Genomic DNA, 22,218 nt, shown 5'->3' with positions numbered 1-22,218 from the left:
TCTTTTGACTTCACTAGGACTTGGATTAGGCTGTTGGGGAGAGAAAGAGGTACTGGATAAGTCTACTGGGAAAGTCTACATTGTGTTTGTTGTGAACTCTCATCACACTCCCAGACAGCTGGGTATAAATCAGCTCCAGGGCAGAGCCACAGTTAGCATGGCACAGAGCCTGAGCTAATAAGGCCTGTGGAAAGGCAGAGCATATTATCTTGAGCTCAGAACTGTACTGCTGGCCAGCTTGGCACTTCAACCGAATAAACATCACATCTGCCTGGCAAAGTGCTCCAACATCTGCCTGAAAAATCCCACAGAAATACAGCCATTGCTGAGCAGTTATAAACATGGCGTATTCCTTACAATCCAAAATGTGACTGCACTACAAAAGCCCCTAAATATTTGTACAGAACTAGAGCTCAAGAAATAATTACTTGGCTAATTCTTGATAGTCTGGAGATTATGTCTTATTACTCTATAATGTCAATTGCTCAAGTACTACTAAAGAAGACACTTCAGAAACATTGAGTGTCTTCTCCCAATCACACTCCCAAGAGCCGTATTTGTCAGTGATGTCCATAAGTGGTTTCAGGATAATTGTGCTAACCTAATAAAACCATATGTCAAATTCCACAGAAGCCTTGAAAATCAACTGGCACTTTTAAAATGCAACATTAGGATCTTTGGATTGATACTTGTACTTTTTAGCTTCGCAGACTCCCTTTCTTGCCCAAGAATGTGTATATTCAATATAACATATGGTCATTCTATAGCATTATTAAAGTACCCATAACTATTCTAATTTTGAAGGTACTGATTATACAGGCTGTGATCTCAGAGTCCTGGTCCGTTCATGTTCCTCTAAGTGGATGGTAAGGAGGTTCCTTTTTCTACAGGTATCCACTGGTACCTGAAGGGATCCATCCTATGCTTTTGAACCCAATGAACACCATAAATCTCCTGCAGTTTAGCACCAGGTATTTTCCAGAGGGAAGACCACTGATTTCTGCCTTGGTTCTGGACTGTGTTTTTATTTTCTATTGCTCTATCGACTGCAAATTTTTGTCTTGGTAATTGGATATTTGAACATCAATATGCTAATCCAGACTGGGTCTTAGTTAATTTTTCTCTCCAGTGCATAGTATGGTCTTTGAATATGAACTCAGTTAAAGGATTCTGAGCTAATACGCACATTCTAAAGAATCCCTAAATATTCAGGATTCTATCATAGAGTCTGTCCTCCACAATCCTGCCTTTACTAATATATATATATTTTTTTTAATAGATCGTGGAACTTTTAGAATGCTTCCTTTGAGTATTTCAAAATTCCTTGTGTTTTCCTTACTTTTACCCACATTGATCTCAGTAATACCTACATAGTAAAAAGTTCACCAAATTCATTATCCAGTTTTGGTATTACAATCAAGGACAATAAGGCAAAACACTACAGAAGGTACATTAAATACACCTGCATTCACTCAGCAGGTGAACCATGCCCCTGACAAGCAGCAGAAGGTGAAGACTCACCTGATTTCTCCAAAATTATTGCCAATCCTGCTTAAAAAAGTGTAATTCCCAGCTCCAACCTTGGACTGACAATCTCAGAAACAGGGTTCTACCACAAGGTACTAATATCTGGCCTGCTTTTAGGTAATATTAACAAAATTCATGAGTAGTAATTTGTGCTCTCTGATATGCAAAAAAAGCAGAAACAGTGTGGGATAAATGCTAGGTGAAGTGTTAGGATATATACCCAACCTGGCCCACATACAGTCAGTTCCAGCGTCTGTGCTTAGGATTTTCCCACGATTCTGGTGGAAGCCTCTGCACACTCAGGGACAGCTCAGATTTATCCCCAATTACCTTACATGTATGATATATGCAACAAAATCCATTTTGCTCTTGACCTTTAGCCCCACATAAAGAAAGAGATACACCAACTCTTCCAGGAATATAATTTTCAATTTTTCTTGCCAGTGAAGTAGTAGATATTGGACTGCAACTGGGATAAATGTTAGGAAATTGTTCCCAAACATTTTCATATGTACTGTTCGGTTCTCTTAAAAACGGTGAGGGCGGGCGGGGGTATCTTAAGACAAGCTGCCTTGAGTCAGGGTCATATATTAGGCCTCACATTTGAAGGATACCAAATCTACCCTGCAGCACTATGATTCTACAGCACCTTGAGAAAATCAACTGCTCATCAAAAAGGAATTCCCATCTGCAGCCACAGCAAAACAGAAAAGTGTTACGCATGAATTTACCAGCCACATGTCCCACACATATGAAGCTCACAGATGGTACAGTTCCAACCAAATATAGGTATTCCGGGTATTTACTGCTACAGAGTAAACAAAACTCATATTAAAATAGGCAAAAAAGGCTGACAAGGAAAGTACTTACCTCAAGCAAAACCAGCAATGATGATACAAATGGATGCAGGCTCTGATTTTCTGGATTAATTCAGTGGTTCCTATAACTGAGGAAAAAAAAAAAGCTGCAATTCATGAATAGCTTCAAAAGGCACTCCCTCTATAAAGAAAACTAGCGGTTTTTAACTCCAGTTCATAAAAACAAGGGACTATATTCATTCACTCATCTTTTGAAACCACTGGTTAGAATGAGAGCAGGGACAGATATGGCCAGAAGGCTCTAGCTAATTTAAATAATAGTTAAAAGAAATCAAGACTTACTTCCCCTAAGTAGAAGAGAAGTCTTTTCCTCTGTGATGCCCCTTATTCTAAGTGCAGATTCAGTCAAGTTCATGAACAACAGGCAGCTGAACTAGCAAACTTTTTCTTTAATCATTAATTACAAACTCAGTGCTTCACTGCCAGAAATTTAATTACAATTAGAGGCACTGAACATCAGTGGAACATTGTTTTTCTTTGCTTTTCTAAACAGATCTAATAAAGGAAGCAGAACCTGTATTTTACAAATATACCTAAACCTGAGTTTGCCCCTTAGGCCTGATCAAAAAATAATGAGACTTGATCCCCTCTCTCACCACCATCTCACCCCATCCCTCAAAAGGGCTAGATTAAAAAAATGGAAATCAGAGGAAACACCGCGCTCAGCCATAAGTCTCATTCTCTTGTACCCTGCCTTAGGTGACACAGGGCCATGTATATGCCCCTTTTTCAGGTCTGACAAAACAAAACAGCCTCTGTACAAACTGATGTCCTCATGGATGGGTCTCAGAGAGGGAGAAGGGAGAAACTTCTCCTGTCTTTAATTTATCAGCTGAAGAAACTGCAATCAGGTTACAGCACAAGCACAAGTAAATTTCTACTGCTTATATAAATGAGAAGAACAATCATTAAACAGGCTGTAAAGAGTTTATAAGAGCACAATCAGAAAATTAAATGCCTGATCTGGCACATAGGATGTGGTATCAGTACACACTTATCACTGCACACCTATAGCAACCACGGTCCCATCTTTGACAAATTACCTTTCACTAAGGGGTGACAGCATTTGACCTAGTCACACTGAGAATGGGTGTTGGAAAATTATGCCCTGGGGAGTGTCACCTTTTGAGTAGACTGTGAAAAACCTCTATAAAAATTAAGGGAAGGGGAGGGGCCTCTGCAAGAACTGTGTTCCTTCTCCAAAGCAAGTTAGAACTCTTGCTCCCTGCCTTCAAGGGAGTTTTGCTCTTCTGTTTCGAAGTTCCTCTGTGTTAGTCTCAAAAGTGTAGTTCTTTGAAGAAGGCTCTAAAACATTGCCCTATTTAAAGTGAAAATATAAAGCTCTATATTAAATTATTTTCAACCAAAAAGCCATCTTAGCATGGTCTTTTCCTCTTCACCATCACGTTCTACTTTCTCCTTAATAGCATCTGTTTTTATTTCTTTTACCCGCTTTAAACTATTTTATTTCTATAGTGTTGCTATATAGTAATCCTAGTTATATTTTACTGTCATTCATTTTTACTACATCATATAACACCCTACAAAATCATTTTATACAACACTTGGGTGTATCTACATATAATACTTAGTTTACGTTTTCCTTCTCATTTTGTATTCTGCCTTCCGCAGCGTGCAATGCAGAGTGATTGTCAATGGGAGGATTTCCAGTGACTTAACTGAGAGCTGGATAATACCTTTCACTACTGGGTATGCTCTTTACTCTGGTATTTTACCCAACTGTAGAGAATATAATTTAAAAAAACCAACAACAAACTCCCTCTACTCTTCAAGTAAAGTGTAATTTTTATTTTTTAAAAGAATAGATTTACTTTCTCTGTTGTTAATGTTGTACTGATAGCAAGGGAGGATTAAAAAACACAGCCTCCTTTCCTCCCGCCACCCTCCCCCACTTCATTTTATAAACAGGTAGCAACAACTGTAAGTTTTTGTCATTTTTCAAGTAACAAAGGATAACATCGTAGAACTGCAAATTCTGGGAACCATTTAGTTAGTTCCAGTTGTGATAGCTCTTGTTTTTAGTTTTGGAGCCCTCCAGTTTAATAATTATTGACAAATAGAGCCTGGTCTTTTTGATCGCTGTATAATACATGTCTGCAGATAAATCTGTGTATATGCATGCATGAACTGATGGGTTTGTACATGCACTGAGATATTTACATACACATCCATTTATACATTTTTATCCTAGTCTCACACAAACTTAAACTGTTTACATTGTGCTATCACTTCTTTTCACTCATTCAAAAAAGCAGTAAAAAAATAGTTGCCAAAAAAGTTTACAATAAAAGGAAGAGATGCAATAACTACAGTAATCACCTAAGTTGGGACCAGCCTTTTAACAAATAAAAGACTAGATTTATTTCAGACTTCTCCACTACTATAAGTATGACTTAGAGCTAAGAACATTTTCTAGCTGTCAGACTTCAACCTGTTATTTGCTTCTGTGGAGAATTTTTCTGTCAGCTTCCCAGTGTGCTTTTCAGGGGGCTACTAAAGGAAGGTGGAATGGGAGGTAAGACAGATCCTTACCTTCGTAAAATAAGTTATTTTTCATAATTCTAAAATAAAAATTCACCCTAGAATAGACACTTAATTGTCTCCATCTCAACTGCAGTTGAAAATGATGCAGTTCTGTGCCAGCAATACCCTAAAGTTGTAGGGTCACTGTAAAAACAGATTCATGGACTTGATATGCAAAGACTCACAAAAATCCTGATATGTGCACTTTTTTGGTGGTGACAAGCCGGCTGTGACTGCAGTTACAAAAGCAAATATAGAAGGTGGAGAGTAAGAGTAGATCTGCTTCCTGTGATCAGAAGGACTGAGCCACTATAAGAGACAAAAAAAACCAGAAGAACTAGCTGTAGGCTAACCTCCGTGTCAGGTTGTATTGTACAAAGACTATGGAAGTATTGTATATGACCAGTGGTGTGGGAAAAAATAAATGAACACCAGGATTTGACAACTCGCAAGGGCATAGCAGGAGGGAGAGAATCAGTAACAGATGGTCTTTGCACTGATAAGTTGGTGGTGGGAGCAGCATCTAGGTGTGTTAGAGCTGAAATACAGCTCCTGTGCACAGATAGACAAGAGAAAAAAAAGTGTGTCTAATGGTCTTTGCCTTATCTTCTTCTTCCTTTCAACTGCTATATTTCACATGTATTCATGGCAGCACATCCTTCTGATGTAGCTGGACAGGTGGAAAAAAAATATAAACTATATAAACTAATCAATAGAGAAGTAAAAATGCTATGACTAGACCCCCATGCCACCAAACAGCACACAGCGACATGGAGCCAGTGCACAGGAACATCTGTGTCTTTCGCAACACTTTACACTGGGAGAGGCAAGAAGCAGCTCCACTAAGAGAGCGGGGCTCCAGGCATGCTAAGCTTTTTGCCTTTTGAAACAGGGACCTCTGTAGCCATAAAAGATATCACTTTCTGCCTTGCAATCAAGCAGGGTCAGATGAGGATAACTCACTCATATCCATTAGTACTCTCCTACTTCAAGGACTGCTAGAGAAAACAAGTAGACCAGGTTGAAAGCAAGATACTAGAGTGGGTCCTGTGCATCCACTGTGATTTAGCCTACAAACTAAATACAAAACACTGCAAAGGCGAAAACCAAAGAATTAAAAACCAAAACCTTATGCCTTGAACAAACCTTACAGATAAAAAACAGGCAACTTTATTTTGGATAATTAAAAAAACCCATTCCCTCATTAACCTTTATTCTTTTTTTATTAGCAGTCTTGGCACCATGACTCTGAGCTGAGCCCAGCAGGCTGCCTGGGCAATGACATTTCAGAGATTGGCAAAGCAGCACAGTCCATGTCAGTTTAACACTATCTTGAGTTTTTGTCATTCACAGCAGGAAGAAAGCTGGCCAGTTCCTTTTGTACTTTTGAGAGGGAGCTGAACAAAAAAGGTAGTGGGGGGTAGGAGGGCGGCAGGGAGATAGGGAACTAGATTAGAAAGAGAAAACAGACTGAAAAATATTCCATTGACATTTTGATAATCTGGGAAGCAGGCATCACCTCTCAGGCAAAACATTAGATTATACATATTTTTCTCTCTAATCAACAGTCTCAGTGTGAAGACTATAGGAAAATGAGTTAGAAGTTTTTGAATGCTACATCTTCCTCTTTTTATGAAGAATATTAGAAAAGGCTACGATATAGGTTATTTTAGACACAGATAGGCATAGGACAGGAAAGGACCACAAGAATTCTTTCAGTTCATCCCTTTGCCCCAAGACCAGATTGATCGTTAAATGCCATCTTTCTACTAGTTTATCTATATAACGGTTGGTTCTCACTGGTGGACCCACCATGAAGAATATTCAACTGTCTTTAAAGTGTGTATGTCAAGCTACTGAGATCTCTGTCTTCAACAGGAGACAAATGCTCTATCAGAAGACTCTAGGGAGATTAAACATGTAATCTCTGGTTTGGGGTTTTGACTGATCAGATAGAAATAACTCTACAGTAATAAATATTACATTTGAGCTTCAGAAACAAGAAGTTGATACCAAGTAAGAACCACATACTGCAAATGAGACAATCCCTGGTGCTTGCAGTTTACAGTGAAGACTAGGGAGAAAAGGCTGAGTGGAAAACAGAACTCTCTTCTTCACCAAAGGGCTCATCTCAGGTATATAAATTTAGCAACTTCACATGAACAAACAAGAAAACTGTTGCAAAGTCAAGAATTCAATTCAGATGTCACCAAGTTCCAGGACAGTGACTTCTTTAATACTAGTGTATAAATGAATAATAAAAATCCCTGTGTAGGGACGTTTCATATAAAGATTAAATCAGAGTTATTATGGCTGGAAATACATCTATCAAGACAAGTTGTGGTGCCTGTTGTCTGCAACATGAAAAATGCTAACTATATTTTAAAATGTTAAGAATATTAAGTTAATTTGGACTTCCATTATGTCCTATAAACTCACTACAGTAAAGAGAAAAAAAAAGGGGGGGGGAGATTCCTTCAGCTGAATCCAGTTATAACAGAAAAAGACTTTTTCTCCCTAAGGACCCTATTTAAAGTTCACCAGGTCTCGCTTATGGAAGACAAAAAATATGTGATGATGAAGCCAAGGTGGAAGACACTGTCAATAGCAAGATCAAAATGAAAAAGGGTGGTGAAAATATAATATCAATGATCTATAAGCTTTTAGATAAAAAATATTTTAATATCAACAGACATGAACTTGCAAGGTTGAATTTTAAAAAGTCATTCACATACATCAGTCAAAGTCTGAGTAGTAGCCATGTCATTTTCCAAACACATTTGCACTATGAATGGAAAATTATTGCCTTTAACAGAATGAATTGTGTTGCATTGCATGTTTTCATTTTAATTGATAGTCCAGTAGTATGGCTGGTTTTCCCCTTTCTTCCACAACAGAATTGCTTAAGCTTATACAAGTTAAGTCAGTTCTTTTGATTAGCAAAAGCTATTGCCTCCAGTGTTAACTAATTGCTTTCTTGTAATGCTGAGAAGGAAGCATATCTCTTTGTATGAAAGTGTTCCAGCTTAGCTAATGCTCTAAGTGAATTTTCAGTATGTTTTCAGAAAATACTGTGGAAATAAGGTATTTTCCATCTATAGAATTTACACATATTTGATATATTATAAATGGTTTAGACCTAAGAAGGGTTTCTGTAGCACTGTTGACCTAGAACAGAGCGAACCTGCGAAAAGATTTTTCTGCCTGATGTCACACTCCAAAAAATGTCTGCAAGAAAAGAGGCAAAACATAGGCCAAAAGTTTTAAACAGGAGTCTTAGTAAACTGTTAAATTTATATGCCTGTTACGTAGGTAGTATTTTCCAAAGATTTTCAGCAACTGCTGAATGATAGCTGCGACAGACCCATTAGTAAGATAAACAGGTATGTCCTTAACTGCTCTGACAGCGAGTACAATTAACTGCCTTGAGAAAAGGAAAGAGAACTGTTACTTTGATAACACTGTTTATTAAGCCTGGGTTGATGTAGCCTCAGAAATCCCTGACTAGTACGTTGACTCAATGACAGGGACTCAGTCTGCATTTAATACTTTGGAAATGGAGAAGGGTAACATTGAATTATTCTCATTTCTTGTTTATCTCCCACAACATTTCAATAGGAGCATTGTGCTGTATTAAAAATAATAACCTCTAAGGATAGGTATGAACTGGTGGCCCTGGGAGCAAGCACCTCTAGGCTGAAGAGTCTGAACATGCATCACAGCTACCACTGACTCAGTGCAAGATCCAATACTGCATCAGTCTTTACTGTGCTTATTTTTGGGGGGACAAATTCTGTATGTGAACCAGAAAGGTGTTGAAATGAGCAGGTCCCAGTTCTGAACAACCTGAGTACCAGGACTGTAAAGTATGCTGCAGCCTGCACCTACTTAATCTAGATGTGACATGACAGTCTGTATTTATGCTGAGCATTGGGTAGAGAATAACCTATTGAGTCCACTGAATCTCAGCCAGGACTTAATTCAGAGGGCAGGGTGGGCCATAAGATTTTTCCAGTTTTTTTCTCTACATAAGAAAAGTAAAAAAAATAATTAATACGACACCGCATTGGTTAAAAGGCTTATATGCCAGTATTAGAGGGAATTGTTTTTTCAGTGATTTTAATCCACTTGAGGAGAAAAGCATGTGTTTTTCCCAGACTCTTTAAGCTCTCTATTTTCTCTTATCCTTCAAAGGATATTTCTTGTTAAGGTTTATTTGCAGTTCACCAATAATTTTTCCTTGCATCAGAAAGGATGACTGCACTTCTACCGAATGAGAAACATTCTTCTCAGAGGGATAACAGATTTTATTCCCATCTTCTCCTTCAAAATTCAGAGATGGAAATGCAGAATTGCTTTTCCTGAGGGCTGTCTAATGGTGCAGTAAGGATATAAATTAAGAGTCACATCTCTTAATTGTCCTGAACATGCCAGCTATAACTCCATTTCCTACTCTGCTATCCAAATTACAGCCTTCTAGAAGCCATGTTGTGATAACACCACCTCCTTTCCTGTGGACTAAGCAAGATACACCATATAACAGCCAACTGCTGGACCAGTGCTTCAGAGATAAACAAAAAGGCTAGCAAAAGACTTCATCCTATTAGGTTGTGCTGATAATGCCAACTGTCAAGATGGCCATAATTACTGTATTGCTTCTTTATACTACACTAATTTGCCTTTTTATTGTATTTTTCCTGCTTGTACTAGATCACATCTCCTCTAGGATGAATGCCACCTGCTCACTGCTGTCTCAGCAGGACAGAAGCTGGTCCCCAGTGAGGACTAGTGACTATGAAGCTTCAGGAAGCAGCATATTTTTAGAGACAAATGCTTTAGAAAGGGCAACGGTTTCAGTATAAATGAAGAACTGACAGCTGATACAGGGAGAAAAGCCTGTAAAAAACAGAAGACACCTGAGAGGAATTCAAATGAAGAACCAGAACCAGCACGCAAACCTTGATCCAAACTCTTGTGGCAGTGACAATGATCGCTCCTGTCATCACCAGGCCATGGACAAAGAGTGGAGAAGACACAGCTGGATTCAGTAAGGCTGTAAAGCCTCTTGGAAATACTTCTTATGGCAGGAAAGAAACAAAAAAATCCACATCATTAACAATTGATTAGGGGTTGTAGGTTTTATACAGAAAGCCCACATATGTGGGCACGTTTCTTACTTCTTGCCTTTGACACTTAATATTGCCTTTCATACATCAATAAACCCTCCCTGTATACACATAAAAAAAATCACTGAAATCATTACAAGAATCTTTAAATAGACTGAAACCTCTGCTGAGCTGTTAAGGCAGAAATAACAATGGAAGCTCTTACTTTTGCTAGACAAAGCAAACCATCCATTTGTAGGAAAAGGCACCTACACTTTATAGGAAGAGAGGACAACAAGAGAAAGGAGCAAATGCAACTTGTCTGAGAGCCCAGATCATGTGCACAGGATGTGGTTAGCCCCACCTGAACACAAAATACTACCTCGCACTGCAGTACACAGGGTCTTTTCTCAATTTAAAACTACAGGACAAACAGGCTGAATTGTAAGAGTCCACAGTGATGATACACTTGATCTGCAATACAGAACAAATAGAGGAGCATGAAATAAATATTCCAATTGCTAACTAAGAGAAGCAAAAGGCAGTCTGAAAAGATAAATTTTCTTTAATCATTCTCCTTTGAGTGATTTTTGACCAAGCTGCTAACTTGTTATCTAGAGCATCCTTTCCTTCAAACTTCCTATCTTTAGGGAGAAAAGAAGTCTTGTACTCAAAATCTGAAACCAGGATGTCAGTTGCTTTCATTTCTCTTGGTTTCTAAACATGCCTGCTTTTGTAAATATTTCATGTTTATGTTTAAACAAGCCTCTCCTAACTGTAGAGCAGCTTCATGAGCCAGGGTTCTGTAAATCTTCCCCCAAATGTGTTTTTTTGGGTTTTTTCGGGTTTGGGGTTTTTTTTGTTTTGGTTTGGGTTTTTTTGCAAGGAAATCATTAACACCAAAGGCTTCCGTGTCACCAGTTTCTATGAGAAAGATGAATGCGTTTGGTTCCTTGTGTTGCTCCACCTAACTGAAAGGTAGAGACCAGCTGCGACAGTTTTCAAATGACATCTGCTCGTTCTTTTCTACTGCCGATGGGGCTAGAGGTCTGCTTTGTCAAGGCACACTGCCTCAGTTCCTCCAGCCTACTTCTCCCTCACTGCCTGTGCTTTGCGTTTGAGGTATTGAGTCAAATAAGTGTTGTTTTGCCATTTGTAAATCCTCTTGAAAGTGTTCAATCTGCAGCAGGAGCAAGGAGTTTACCTGTCTTGATCTTGTGTGGGACAGTCTCCAAGCTGACAGATGGTGCCGTTTCATCCATCTGCTCTGTCGACAGCTCCTGGGAGGACAGTGCGTGGATGGAGTACTTCAGCCCATTAAGTGGCCAACAAAAAGATGCATCAATTTATTTACTGCTTTAAGCATATGAAAACCACAGAGATAGGCTCAGGGTTTCTCTAAATGCTACCCCATGAAAATATGGGAAGAGCATGGTCAATGGGAACCCTTGGGACTGCTCTCTACACACTGTTGTATAACCCACCTGTTTATCTACTAACAATCTGTGTGTTTCTACAGTAAGCACAACATCAATCTCTTTATGGGGCGTAAAAGAGGAGACTCCTCTGGTGCATCTACAGACTTGGCTACACTCCAGCTCTGTTTTTCCAGAGGTGCATGAGGCACAAATGATGGATTCAGCACAAGGAGTATCAGCTGACAAAGAAACCTCTATTTCCAGAAAGATTCCTGCAGACAAAATCCTGCTTATGAAAACCCATTACAAAAAAGACACTTTGTGGAAACTTTCTTTGTGTGTGCTCAAGGATATAGAGTATTTCACCATGTGAAAACAATACTGCAGTTTGTGTATATATTTGCGTATATCAAGGTGTGGTATCCCGAAGCCCTTGAGTCTGGAGTTCCTGTTCCACTAAAGAGAGCAAAAACAATGGCCCTTAGTGAATCTGCGGCTTCTAACTCACTTATACAGATGATCTTGAAAATTCAATTACCAAAACATGATATAATACAAATGATAAAGGTTTCAGAGTTATCTCCAAATCAGAAGTCAACACTTGTGCTACCCAAACTGCAGTTGATAATTACAGAAATCTGACTGCAAGCACTCAATTTGAGAGGAAGGGGAAGGGAAATATACTGTTTTGGATTCTGAAAGAACAATAGTTATTTATGTAAATTTGCACTGCAGCTATTATTTTTAGATATTATCACATGCTTGTCCCATATTTACTGCTACTTACTCCCCTTAGAGATTTCAGTAATTGAGTTCTTCTTGTAAAATATACCTTTAACTTTTTTTGCTAACTCTAAAATAAGTAAATGAATGACAGAGGAACACGCTTATGTTGGTAGAATACACTGTTGTTCATTACCCCAAAGCAACAATTTATAGTGCTAGCAGAGACTAAATAAATGAGATGGAAGAAGGGAGAATGCTTACACCTGTTAGAAGTAAGCTTCGTGTTAGAAGCTAGGTTTCCAGGGAAATGAGCATCCTACCACAATGCCAGGTCATTTTTCTTGTTTCAGATGGAATGTTTACAAAAATATATATAGTTATAAATACAAATTCTGTAAGTTACAAAATAAATATAAATACATCTGTGTATATTATTTTAGGTGCCAATGAAATTCAATAGCTCAGATTATATTCAACACAGAGAGAGAAAATATTTCAGTAACTAGAGTAAACTTAAAGCTTCCTGTGTACGAAATTTCTCTCGTCTAAAAATCACCCATTCCATACATAGACTGTACAAGAAGATAAGTTATATCTCAAAAGATACCGCTGACTGTACGGTAAATGCTGCTGCACAGAGCCACATTTTAAAACAGAAGCAGTAATTCTATAATTATCTTACAGGTATGCACAACCTCGCAGGGTTCATTCCAGACCCATTTCCCTCACTGTCACAAAGGACCACACTGTATGCAATATATCTATAGCTGTCTTCTACACAGAGTGAAGAGACAGTCTCAGCCCATCATTTACTAAGACCTTCCTCTCCTTGGAGAAGAGGAACAAGACAACAGCCACCCACAGGAGGAGGAAAATGCAACTGCTAAGGAAAGGAAATAAAGGCAGAGCTATATACCTCTGGTGAGAAAATCCCTAGCAGGACACTACTAGTAATAGACAATGCAATGAAAGATAGCTAGTAGAATCTAAACTGTGCAAATTCAGATTAAAATAATACTTACAAATATTTAACCAAAGCCATAACGATTAGAAAATACAAACTCTGAATACGGTGGGTACCCCTATTTGCAGTTTCTGAGAAGTGTTTGGATTACCTGGTACTGATGAACAAAATTAGAAGCTCGAGATCTCTGTATAGCCTTTGGCAAGAGGGAAGAACTTCCAAGAGTGAAAAGGGAAGCTTATACCAGGGAGGGGAAAAAAACAGCTCTTTAAAGCCAAACCTGGCTTATCTTCTCCTAAAAGACATCAGACATAATGGACTGAAAGCAAATATTATGGGGTCAGATGCTGTGACCTCCAGTACGCAGGAGATCTGACTAACCTGTCCTATCAGCCTTCTCTGGCCTTAACATCTGTGTGTGCATGAATTTACCAATTTAGCAGTAACAATAACTCTCCTTTAAAAAGTCTCTGTGGAACATTTTAATTAGTTTGGTCTTATGGCTTGTCTAAAATGCTTCTGATAGCACAGCATACACTAAAGCAGTGTTACGAATGCCTAAAAATATAAAATCTAATTATGGTAGCTGTGCAACTGGAGTAATGAGAAGCGAGTGTGACTGATAAGAAGTGAGACAGCAGGCTAACAAGCTGAACCTCTGTAGTTCAAAGGACTAACGGAGGTCTAAACGAAACACCTGTGGTATTGCTTGCAGGAAGATACGTGGACTAGGAAATATGAACATACAGCATTTAAAAAGATATGGTATGAACTGAGTACACAGCAATGCTAATTATTAGAGCAGGTATTCAGCATATAGATAAGATGAATAGCTAATAAGAATGTACAAGACTGAAGGTGATTGCTAAGAGAAATACACCTGATGTAGAGAAAAAGAAATTACCTGCTGTAGATAAGAGAAAGCTGTGACTCCAATTCTTTGGATTCATGCTGCTGGACAATCAGACCTCACTGAATGCTACATGGTCACTACTACACAGTGTTGTCTCTGAGTAGTTATTATTCTGCCTGAGCAAGTGCACTTGCAACACGCTGAGTGGCCAGTGAGGCAAAGCTGCCAGTATCAAAGACAGGGAAATAGAAGTCAAAGCAGACATCCTCTGGTATGAATGAGAAAGAGGAACACAGGGACACAACTAGTGATTCTACCTTCCTTTACTGTAAAGAACATACACTATCAAATCAGTTAATGCATCCACAGCTGCAACAGACTGCCTTCTAGACTGTCAGCATCTGACCTGGCCCTTTGCAGAAATTCTTGCCACCAGCCAGGTCTATTGCCCAGTGAAATACCAACGCATTTTCTGTATTCCACTGGACTTTCCTATGACCATCAATTACTGACCAATTTATACTCTGTGAGATACCATAAAATCACAGGTTTTAGTAATAAGTTTATGGTTCTACTGCAAACCTAAATCGCTGTAGAAGACAGCAGTACTACATTGTACAGAAGATGGCAACGGCACAGCAACGTTCCCACCATACTGCTTCAACCAGCACATCACATCAAGTTGCGTGTGACTGCACGACTGGGCCTAAGCAAGACGCCACGTAGCTTTACCCTCCCTTCTACCCTTGCATTGTTTCTGTGGGGTTACAACACATAAGCGAGGGGAACTCTTTTCTATGTACATACAGCATAGGGAGGGAGGGAAGGAAACGTGCATGAGTTATAATTTAATGCTTGATGCTCAGTTTCTTAAGTTGCATTAACAATAATTCTTTTTACTGTTTTTTACTGACTCCTTAAATATTTCTCAGATGTTATATAATCAAGCAATAAGCAGTCCTTTTTTTTTTTTAATTCTCAGTTTGTAATGCTGAAGATCTTAACCTTATCAAGTATCAAAGCTGCAGAGCAAGTCCTATTTAACAATATTCAGTAACTTACTTTCTTACCCTGCTGCCTCCACACTAGTATTTTTAGCTCAGTGATGATTTTCCAATCTGTCTAAGCTGTCATCCAAGACATGGGGAATACCAGAAATGGTACATTTTGATTTCACAGTACCACAGACTGTTTTTTAGAAATAACCAAGAAAAAGTCTTTACAGCATTGTTTGAAAATTCTAAATTTCCATAGGGGTCAATAGAGGTGCTTCTCATATGCAATTTATTCACTAACAAGTTTCATGGGTTTTATGAGACTATTCACTTCCTGATTAATAGAAAATCCGTACTTACCATGGCAACCCCTGTATCAGATGGTCGTACAGTAACACTCTTGAAATATACCATAGATTTATTCAGTCTTTATAATCAATCTGGTCATAAATGTCACAGTAACTTGACATTAAACTTTCCCTCTAGCAACTCTAGTAGTTGTTTGATCCTTCTTGCTTCTCTGTCAAACTCTTCCCTGTGCACAGCTGCAGTGTTCTGCACGCAGTCTTTTCTCAAATCTGTCACCTGCTGGGTGTATAAATCCTCAGTGCGTACGTAATAGGTGATCTAATGACAACAAGCAGTTTCTCATACACCTACTGGTAACAGCAGCAGTTATCACTTTAAGAGAATGTTGATGACCAAGTGGAAGTCAGGATGGAAGAAAAGGAAAAATCTTGAAGTTTAATAGCAGGCTAAATTATTTGTCTGTGTTCCTCACGTGACTCCTTGGATTTAATTTCAGTTTCCCTAGCTGCCAGTGAGAGATGCTGCCGCTCTAAGACAGATCTCTCTCCCACCAACAGCATTTGAAAGGAATGCCCTGCAGAAAGTAAAGTAATGAGATGTGGTAGAATCCAGATTTCGGCAACTCCTGTCTGTCATGAGACTCCCAGTGTATTGTAGGCCTAATTCTTGCTGCCTTGGACCTTGCATTAGTAATCTGCATCTGTGCAATGTGGGTGTAAAATGCTATCACATAAAAATGAGTAATGTATTTACACCCACTGCAGAGAGGGAAAAATGCCAACACAATGGGATACTTTGGGACCTCGGAACTAGCACTTATTTTGAACACATTTTTTGTCAGCTAGAAAAAGCAATACATCCAGCCAGAGGTGACATTTTGCTAAGGGTGAAAGATAAGTCAGTACAAAGGAGGATGACAAAATATTTAAAATTATCTGAATGAACTAGGAGCTTAATGAATAGTTTATGCAATTCATATACGAAAAAATGTAAGGTAATGGGACTGGAGCAAAACACACAAAAATGAAATATATTCTTTATAACAGCACATGCTGCAAAACACTTAATAGGAAGATGAGCAAGTTATGGTGAGTAGCCCCCTAAAAGCTTCCAAACTGTGTGTAGTACACTAAAACCTTCCAAATGGCATGTAGCAGAAGTAAAACAGATTTCATATGCATAACCAGGGGTAATGATTAAAGTCTAGACTACTAGAAGTATATAAGCTATTAGCAAACTCTCATCCAAAATGTTAGATTCATCACATCTGATTCTTTTCTATGTTATTTTAAATTTACAGCAGTGTCACGTTATTGATCGCAGCACAATTATACTGGAGCCAAGCCAGAGCAATTCAGGAGAGAATCACGCTCCTCATTTGCACGGTACCCTTTCTACAGACAACTCAATGCGAGCCTAGTGCATCAAATCCTTATACTTACATTAACTAGTAGAAAGATTATTAAATATGCAAAATTTCAAATTTCCTTTACTGCATTTAGAGTCGTAGTAGAGAAGCCACCCTAAGTTCACAGAACGTAAAAGAAAGACACTTTTCAATGACAGAAAAGAACAAAGTTCCCAGCTGCAGAGCCTTGTCTTTGTTTGGATCTTATAATTTAAGGAATCATTTTCTAAAATTGCCTCTTGTACAGTAAAATGACAATGATTAGGCTTGCTATCTTCCAGTCTCCTGCTGTGCAAGACATTCACTCAGTGGGCCTGGGATACAAAAGTAGCTGCTTTACAAATAATAACACAGTTTAACTATCATTTAATAGCTTCAAAACCATCATAGTAGTTACGAACCCTTTGGAACAAGGACAACTAATTTCAGCATCTCAGTTGTTGTCATGTTTAATCACTTTCTAATGGTGGTGGCTGTTTTGGTTTGTTTCTTTGTTTTTAATTGCTGGAAATTTTTAATTCCTGGTTCAGACAACTTAATTTCACAGTTTTTAGATTAATCAGTGATCACTTGAGGGGAAAAAATGATTGAAGTTCATCAGGATGTAGCGTGGAGAATCAATGTAATATTGCAGAAAAGCGTTTCGATTCTACCTTCCTGAACAATGTGGCTTTAAATGGTAACACTTTCAGGTAATATTAGGAGAATTGTCTGGGTACATGACTTTCAGGGATTCGTTGATTAATCTACAGAGTTGATCTTCACTGCCAGAACTAAGGATATGTCAGCTCCAGGGCTGGTGTGCTTAAAGGGGTGGAAAAATGACTCCCTCACTAGAACAAAAGACATCTACTGGCTTGAAGGTTTCATTTACACACCAGGGAAATTTGCCTGCCCATCTCCTCCGAGTGCCTTGTGCAGTAAGGTCTCCTTCTGGAACTACTAAAATAAGGTACATATACATTATTTTGGTGAAGAAATTATGAAAAAACTGTTAGCAGGAATTCAAATGCAACATGAGAATCTGAGCTACTTCAGACAAAAAAAAGAAAAAAGAAATCTGTGAGGAGATCCTATCATGTTTTGTTTTCCACCCACAATTTCTACTTGCACATACAGCTGACAGAATACCATGATGGTAGCACTAAGACCACTGATGTTGTGAGATGCATTGTCAGAGGGTTCTGCGGGACGCACCCTGCCCGGACACCCCGCAGCAGCACAGCTGAGGGTGCGGGCAGCGGCAGATCTACCTGCACTGAAACAGAAAGGAGAGCACCGCATACCGCCGTCACCAGCACACACCATCTGGTCAGATTGATGAGAGCAATGTTGAGAGCTTTAGAAACTTTCATAAATAAAAACTGTAGGCTTCAGTAAGTCAGCCAGTCAAACCAATGGGGTTTCTTTCACCCCTATTTGAATGCAAATCAAGCGTTTGACCCAATAAATATTTGTGATTTCCCATTTCCTACACACTGAGGAATCCTGTGCTTCCTATGCCATTAACTGAGTCTGTGTCTAGCAAACATCATCTATCCAACAGCTAGAAAGGGGGATTTATCAGCATCATTCATACATCTCCTTGGCATTTCTTCAATCACAGCATTTTACCACTGCCTTTTTATTTTACTTTCTCCTTAAGTAAAGAAGAAAATAAGAAAAATTTTCTTTTTGTTTTAAAATGGTACATTTATTTATTTTTTAAATAAAAACCTTATCTGGGTTTATTTGCAGGACCAACTCTGAGTTCAAGGCCTATCCAGCCATTATGTGGATACCAGACAATAAAATTCCCATTCTGAACTTCTATGTATGTGCAGGGCCTTTAAATTAGCTATAATCCAACCAGCAATAAAAATAATCATAAATCACTTCTATGAACACAAAAATACTGAGAATATTTGGCAAGGTCCAGAAACTCACAGATCCAGTTCTCAGACTAAACCCTTCCAAAACAGGAAGGGCATCCTTACTCCTATGATTAAAAGATACTAAGTGCCCACTTGTCTTCTCACACCATTAGCTTCCATCAGCCTATCCACCAGCAGCAGTCCTTTTTCAATGTTTTAATACTGCTATTAAACAAGATTATCTATAAAAATGTAGTCTTTGTTCAAACCTCACCAAATACAGTAGCAGGTTCAGCAAGGCAGTAATGCATATGAGACACTGACTCATTTTAAATTATTTTTTGTTAGATAACTTAGCACAGAATCCTCAGCAGGCCCTTTTCCAAATAAATTTCTGCATTGAAACATACCTGGGGACGCTCAAACTCATAACTAGAGCATTCCGTATAATAGAGAGAAGCACGAAGGTATTTAATGTTTTATTTAATCTGAAATGAGTTGTATCAGATGCAGCTACAGTGACACCAGCATCTTTAATTCTTATCACTCTTTCAATGGCTATAAACTGGTTAATTTCTACCTATTTTCTCTGGTTTGATATTTATCTGATCGAGGTCAGAATCTGGCCTAGTGGGATCATATGAAAAGTAAAGCAGCCCAGAATTTGCACCTGACTAGTCTATCTCTCCCATACCACTGTAAATAACACTTATGTTTAGTCAATATATTTTATATTCCTGTAATTTTAATTCATAATTTTGCTGTTTGCTGTTGTCATTTCTAGCAGCTTCTCCCCCAAAATGCCTTAGCTATTTTGACACTATTATACTGTCATTATCTTGATGCACTCTTGCATCTTATGCTGTAGGTTTTCTAAAACATGAGGCAAATTGTTGTGGCTGGATGCTGAGAAAAGCCTAAAAGCATCAAAACATGTGCAAGGAATTAACTCTATCATGGAAAATAAAAGCTGTTACCCATTACTTCAGAATGACCTGTATCCCTGAACTAGAAAAATCCAGCATATCTAGCCCAGTTGGGGAAAAAAAAAAGCAGAGCATCCAGGGTACAAAGTAGAATTCTGCATCTCTAGTTAGTTCTCAATTCATTTCTGAGCTTACATATGCTCAAGGGAGTATTTTAGTCTTAAAACATAATTCACTGAAGACACAGGAGATAAAAGAAACTGAAAGAACATTTTGATGGAATATTTCTCAAAGGGAAAATTTGTTTTTGAAGGTCTCTTTTCAAGTCTTCTTTAAACCTTTAGGTCCTATGCATTGTGCTTTTCCATATTTTTTCTCCCATTTGACTTTCACTCCTGTTTTTACAGGATGCGAACTCTCTTGAGCATTTCAGATTTGTCTTCTACATCCTTTTTAAACTGAGGGCTTCAAAACCCTAGAAAGTAAAAAAAAAATAAAAAATCTGGAGGTAGACAGAGGAACAAAAGAGGGCACAGGGTGTCTTGAGGAAGGTGGAAAAAAGACAACTATAGAAGAAAGAGAAAGGTGATAATTCCAAGAGACGTGTGCAGTTATTCACCATCTTCATCATCCAAACCCAAACTACTTAAGGGTAAAATTCAGACAAACTATGACTCTGAAGTTGTTTGGATAGTGAATACATTTTTATAGACCCCTAAATTCTTTCTGGTATTCCACCTTCTGTGCCTCCAAACCACAAGTATCTATACAAGTTCCAAACAAAAAAATCTAATCCTTTATTTTCATTCACATTTTCAAAGTGACCTGTGGTAGTTTTTAGCTTTCCTGCTCCCATCCCACGTTTCCACTGCATAAACACTAAAACAAATATTTAAAATTAAACTGGTCTAGAAATAGTTCTCATAGTTCAAAGCAGGACAGAGATATTTTTCATACAGATGGATAATGATGCAAGAACAGCCATATCCACCGAATCCAGAAGCCCTAGTTTTATCCAGGCATTGGATTTTGACTCTCAGCTCCACGGTAAGAAGCTTGCAAACCCGGAGAACTTTGTTACAAAAAGCAGCACTCCAGAATTGCAGGCTCCATGCTGTGCAGCCAAGAGCATGCCTTGAGTGTATGCAGCTCCTCACTTCAGTCAAGGTTGCTGGGTTTTCAGGATACCCTTTCCTCCAAGGGTCAAAGACTTCTATTTCATGTGCAGACAAACAAACAAACAAGAAAAAGGAACAGGGGGATTCTGGTATTTGAGTATTTTTGAAATTTTGTTCCCAAACAGTCTTTTCAAAATACTATCCCTTCTCATAGAAAAGAACTTACAGTTTTTAGAAACTTCAGTTAAAATTGTATAAAATACAAAAACCTTAAGGTTCAGAATTATTTGTTACACAGACATCAACTCTTCCTGCTCTTCAGCAATCAGTTTCACGGCAGGTTACAGATACACTGGCTTGATTAAGCTAATGATCAAATGTAGATAGTTTCTTTTTTTGCCTATATACTTAACTGTAGAAGGAACATGTGATAGCTGTAAATTATTTATTATTTGGAGGGGAGGGGATGGCAATCAGTAACTGCAGTTTGTACAGATTATCCTCTGCTTTGCTAAGGTCTGATGTGAGGAATATTTGATTACTTTGTCACTGACAGATGCTTTTCAAACCTGCCTGTGCAAAATCTATGCAAGACTCATTATGCTTGAAACAGTGTGTAAGATCTAACAAGTTAGCTTTAGGACCACAACATGAGTAAATTAACATAGATCTTTCCTTGTAAGAGTAAAGCAGACTTCCAAAATAGGAATATTCAGCAGTAATAGCCAACAGTTTAAGTGATATTCTCTTCCTGCAAACAGCCAGACTATCAAACAAGACACAGATATAGTAGGAACATAACGGTAGAAATTGTAGAAAACCTGTTTCTTTCTCCTTTACAAATTTTGACTCAACAGCAAATACCAGAAAACCAAAAATTTTTGCACGCCCCTCATGCTGATGCACAAATGTCACTGCTCATCCTTACAGGACTCCATCTCCCTCCATGCTTTACCAGACTGAACGTCTGGGCAGCTCTCCATCCTCCGAAAGGTGGGACCACCTTGCTTCTTAGTAAATCATGGTAATGCAACATGGAAAATGTTCCCTGGCTGAGGGAGACAATGAAAGCAGCAGCACTCAGTCTGCAACTCCCATGTAGCAGCTTTTAGGTGTGAAAAAGTTCTTCCTCTTAATCTTAGAATGAGTTTACTACTTAGAAAACAGACTATGTGACATATCCAATTTTAATTCCCACGTTTTCTGATGAAGAACAGATAATGAAAAATGCTGGACTAATCTTGCTAAGAGGTTGTATAACTCAGTGGCATACTTCCACATATTCATAAATGATGATTGCTAACATCTTACTAACCCAAGAGGAAAGGGACAAATAAGTCACAAGGAGATCCAAGTTCATTTTCAAATTCCAGCAAAAACTTCTATACCTGCACTTCCATTTATCAATTAATGACTTAATTATTCTAAATTACATAATTATATTTGTTCATTATTTTTCTTCAGCACAGTACCACTAAAAGAAAGGTTTGTTTGCTTATTTAGAAGAATAGTTTAAAAAGTTTAATTGCCTACAGCAGTTAGATCTGGAATGTCTTTCAGACAGCATGTGACTTGCTTTCTCAGACAACAGTGA

At 38.3% G+C, this 22,218-nt stretch overlaps 1 protein-coding gene across 1 annotated transcript in view; it reads right to left on the bottom strand.

Annotated features, from left to right (window-relative positions):
- NAALADL2 (N-acetylated alpha-linked acidic dipeptidase like 2) overlaps positions 1–22,218 on the bottom strand; it is a 644,640-nt gene that overhangs the window by 16,050 nt on the left and 606,372 nt on the right. The window contains exon 17 of the mRNA XM_075031410.1: positions 2,398–2,473. The gene's annotated coding sequence lies outside the window, so the exon portion shown is untranslated. The remainder of the gene's footprint in view (positions 1–2,397; positions 2,474–22,218) is intronic.

This window comes from Buteo buteo, chromosome 7 (assembly GCF_964188355.1).
Source record: "Buteo buteo chromosome 7, bButBut1.hap1.1, whole genome shotgun sequence".
NCBI classification, from domain to species: domain Eukaryota; kingdom Metazoa; phylum Chordata; class Aves; order Accipitriformes; family Accipitridae; genus Buteo; species Buteo buteo.
Note: the sequence above shows the minus strand (reverse complement) of the source record. Positions and strands in the feature narration are given on the sequence as shown.